The 5,000-nt window shown below is 41.7% G+C and overlaps 1 protein-coding gene across 1 annotated transcript in view; it reads left to right on the plus strand.

Annotated features, from left to right (window-relative positions):
- LOC101845095 (histone deacetylase 6) overlaps positions 1 to 5,000 on the plus strand; it is a gene marked incomplete at its 5' end in the record, with an annotated part of 222,441 nt that overhangs the window by 157,995 nt on the left and 59,446 nt on the right.

Genomic DNA, 5,000 nt, shown 5'->3' on the forward strand with positions numbered 1-5,000 from the left:
ATATATTATTTCAGATAAACACTTTATGGTTTATTTCGACATTACTATATTGCGAAATCCCGTGCTATGACAGAATAGAATGATTCGTATTAGTCCCCTCTTGAAAATATGTGAGGCAGCGTGGTGGAATCAGGCTCTCGTCAAAATAATGAAATCGAAGAAAACAGCAGTTTTCTCCCTGCTGAGCAATTTTTTATCAAATTTTGGGTTTTTTAGCTCAACACCTTATAATTATGTCCATTTAAAAACACATTCTTTTAAGAATTTCACCGAAAACATTGATTAAAGGCACAAAAATATAAATTTACAGTTTACATGGACTCTCCAGCTTTGGAATTTACCAAGCTTTGGCGGCCATTTTCTCGCCAATTTTACCTCTTAAATCAGGTGACCCCCACCTCCTTCAATCCAAAATATCTCCTCTTCTATTGAAGATGGATGGGTAATTTTTTCAGTGAAAGCAAGACAAGTAAACACGCTTTAAGATGATACCAATGACTCAATATGCCCAAAAATTGACTAGAGCCTGATTCCACCACGCTGTCTCACATTATGTAGGCGTATTCTTGACCTTAGTTGAGCTTTTGTTTTAACTATTTCTCTTCCCCCCCCCCAAAAAAAAGGGGAAAAAAACACACAAAAAACCCCAAAGGAATATAAAACAAACAAACGAACAAATAAAATGCAAGACACTCCCCCAGTGAAAGTAGTGAGATGATTGAGCACCGCAGGCCTGCGGATAAACCAAGCTATTTAACCGGCTAAGAAAATCCGTCAAATTGGCTTCAAGGGAAAAAAAACACACGAAAAGAACAGGTCTGTCACTTATATTGTTGCCTAGTCTCTTCGGGTGGTGTTGTTGGCGTCTGTTACTTTGCACGTCTGACTTGTTTGTTTTGAAGATTTACTTCAGAGCCTGTAGCCCTGTAGACAATGTTGGGGATTATTCAACGTATCGATTAGGTTTCCGGTTGTCTTGCTAAGGCATCGGGATTAAAATTCTGTATGATCCTTGTTATTGTTATTTTTGTTGTTGTTGCTGCTACTGCTGCTGCTGCTGCTGTTGCTGCGTGGGTGGTTGGTGGGTGGTCTGGTGTGGTTTGCTTCTTCTTCTTTCTTTCCAAACATCTATCGTATTTATCTCCCCTCCTTCTTTTTTGTGTTTGTTACTCTCTTGTAACACCTCTAATCTTCGGCACTTATATGATTTTATTGTGTTGCAAATGCCGTATAACCCTATCACCCTTACTAAAACTTTTAAAAAAACTGCTGCTGCTGCCTTTGTTGTTGTTGTTGCTGTTGTTGCTGATGTTTTTAACTTATTGCTTCACAGAAAATGGTTAATTCGTATTCTTTGGTTGCAGTTCATTGTGAGTATTATGCGACCTTTTCCTGCATAAATCATTTAGGAAGCGGGCTGTTTCGATTCTCTCGGATTGGGTCAATGAAAAATGATACATCCCACCAGGAAGATGGAGATTTTAATAGATATAAATAGTATCTTCCCCACAGGGAAATCGGATTGTATTTTTTGGGTCTTGTATTTAAAACAATTTTTTTGGGGGGTGGGGGGTGTGGAGTTTTTTTCGGGGGGGGGGGGGGGGTGCTAGCGTGCAATTTGCAAATACAAAAGCCTGTACAGAAGGTTTCAGGTAACCTATTCAGTACGTGAGTTTTAATAATTTGTTCTACAGTTCTCAGAATCGCTTTCTAAGATCTAATTACCGTCATAGGTGGTACAACGCTTAGTATTTTTACCGTTGTACTCGAGAGACGTGAGATTGATTCCTGTGCAGTGAAGAAATTTCATTGAGTAATTCCGTATTATGCCTGCTGGGATATTGTATCCAAATGAGTCAGGGTTGGCCTTAATAGACAGGCTCGAAGCAACCCACCCTCCTCAGAAATGGTGCAAACTCCATAGATCTTATACGAAGGGGTAGAACATATAAAGCTAATTTTAACCACAAATCTGCTTTAACGCGTATAAATAAGGGGTGCCCACTAGCGCGATCGGGTCGGGTCGGGTCTAGTTGACCGTCGGGGCTAGCCAAATTGAGGGTGCAAAGCGGCCATCGTGGCACAGACCGATCGACTCGGTCGGTGACCAATAAAAACAAACGCGTTTGCTATCAGGCCTGCGAATCGTGCGATCGGGTGGTTTGCAACCAATCGCAACAAGGCTGAGTCACGTGTCCATATTTACACTTACATTCCGATGACGCCCTCTTCAAAAAGGTAGCCTAAGTGTTTTACGGCGCTCGCAACTGCACAAGGTCATATGAGCGCTCGGGACACACCAAATATTTTCAGTTGATAGGAAATTTTGAATTTTGCCCGGGTGGCAGCCCCAGCGTACTCTTAATCGATTTTAGACCACCAAAGGATCTTTAACGTGTGCAGCTTGCACACGGGCCCTCCAAAATGTTTCGCCCTTGTCCGAGAAGGCTAGGTGTAGATCTTTCCTACCAGAAGATCAGGGGTGTGGCTGAAAGACAGCAGTAAGAAGGAGCCAAGGAGTAGCAGTAGAAAGGCTGCAGAAAGAGTCGGGGCCCCGTGGAAGGGGTAAATGAGGTGAAGGAGTGGGAGATGAAAGTAAAGACGAAAGTAGACTACAGAATATTGCAAGAGAGAAGGAAAGAAGGTGAGAGGAGACAATTTTAGAGAAGAAAGTATTTTGGTCGCTCTACGGATTCGAACCCGGGACCTTTGAATGAGAGGCCAACGCCTTAACCTCTAGGCCACGAGAGCCCCCGCCCTACTTGTGTGAAAAACAATAAAAGCAAAGCTATCAAACTGTAATATTCCTATTCTTTTTCTGGCGCCATCCGAACCAATGGGCGGACTTCTGCGGACCCTTTTTTGGCCGAGTGAACTATCTTGTTTTATGAACAATGTTTGATGGCAAAAAGTTATCGATGTAACCCATGTTTATGGGATTCCAGGCTGCTGCAGCACTGCAACAGGGAACCGCGGAAAGGAGTTCCGGAAGCCATTGAGGTTAAAGGTTTCTCTACCTTAACTTCCAGGTCGTCGGGTACAATCGCGGCGGGGTTGTAGTGTGCACTGAAACCACCAGAAAACTACCCGACTTGGCGCGGTGACCTGACCCGACGGGACCCGACCCGACCCGACCCGATCGCCTAATGGGCACCCCCTATTAAAAAACAGCGCGCCACTTGAGCTGGCAAGGCATTGCTCTTTTTGTTTTAGTTTTAGTAAGGTGGGATGTTGTATCACTTTCTGCTCGGGTTGGCTCTGATAGACAGGGTCAAAGCATGACTCGTAAATAATTTAAATTTTAACTGTGTAATGTGGGCGTAAAGCACACATATTTAATTTATTTTCACCAACTGTAGATGTCCGATTTCTGCAGATTAATAGTCTCTATAAGGTCTAAACCACCAAGACATGTTGCTCAACTGGCTACCAATATCATGAACCGTGATTATACATTACATGGGGACTCATTATTTGTTTTTGCTATTCTTTTTTAATGAAGTCGTTTTCTACGTCCCCACTGACATAATTAATTTTGACCTTTGAGGGGGCGGGCTTCGACCCTGCCTGCCAGGGTCAACCCGAGCTGAGATGGATGCGATGTCCCAGCCGAACGAATGAGTTGCACGATAATATTTCTCCTCACATGGGAATCGAACTCAGGTCTTTTGCTTGCCACGGTAAAACTCGTAACCGATTCACCACAGACGCTGGATTTTTCTTTGTTTTTTTCTTGAGGTGAGAAAAAAAAATGGGGGGGGGGGGGGGGTTCTTTAATGATCATATAGTAACGTAACTTCGTTTTTCAATTTCTGTTCAATTGTTTGTTTTGTTTTTGCTTATCGGGTCGTGTAGAACCATAATTTTCACAGGTGACTTCCTTTTTGTTTATTGACAAGATCTGCAAAACGAGACGGGAACATGGAATATGTTGTGTTTGTTCTAATTTCTTGGTTTATCCCTGGCCTTGAATCTAAAAGATGTGTAATTTACTTGAGTTTAGGAATTACAAAGGTAAAGCTGCGTAACAAAGGAAGGTGCTGAAGAATACAAAAAATAATTAGGATCTCTGGTTATGAAATACACATGATCTGTTTGTTTTCTTTTGTTGTAAATATTTTGACTGACAGAATTATTTGTGTTGGTTGCAAAACAAACTCTTGTGGAACTGCGAAACACAATTTGTGAGGCAGCGTGGTGGAATCAGGCGCTCGTCAAAATAATCAAAGTGAAGAAACTTGCATTTTTCCGCGGGTTTGTGAATTTTTACCACATTTTGTTTTTTGGCTCAACACCTTTTATACCGATAAAGAACTCATTTCTGAGTGGATTTTTCTGAAAAGCTTTGATTAAAGGCACAAAAAAGTAAATTTTCAGTTACAACGGACTCTTAAGCTAAGGAAATAACTAAACTTTGGCGGCCATTTTCTCACTAATTTTACCTCAGAAAACAGGTGACCCCCACCTCCTTCTTTCGCAAATATCTCGACCTGTATTCAAGATAAATGATATTTTTTTCTTCCAAATAAAGACAAGTGAACAAGCTTTAAGATGATACCAATAACTCTTCATGCCCAAAATTTGACGAGAGCCTGATTCCACCAAGCTGCCTCACATTTCTCAAATGACGGACCAAAAACGTTGCCACGTTACTTTTAATTCTAAAGGTTGTTTTTTTTAAAAATCTACATAGAATTGTCACCGGAGCTGTTAGGCTTGCCGTCACACTCGGAAGACTTGAGTTCGATTCCTATGAAGAGAGAAGTTTTATCGGATATCTCTGTCTTTCTGCTGGGAATATAATATTTCTCAGTCCGGATTGACCCTGACAGGCAGAGTCGAAGCCTGCTTCCTAAATGGTCTATTTTGTGTCTGTAGTGTGGTGGACGGCCCACATTTAAAAAGGAGTTATTCCTCAGTCAGTTAATTGGGTTGTTTGGTTGGGGGTTTTTTCAGAAGTGGTGTCGCAAGATGTAATACATTCACATAATGTGCTCATT

This window comes from Aplysia californica, unplaced genomic scaffold, assembly GCF_000002075.1.
Source record: "Aplysia californica isolate F4 #8 unplaced genomic scaffold, AplCal3.0 scaffold00188, whole genome shotgun sequence".
Classification (NCBI taxonomy): Eukaryota; Metazoa; Mollusca; class Gastropoda; order Aplysiida; family Aplysiidae; genus Aplysia; species Aplysia californica.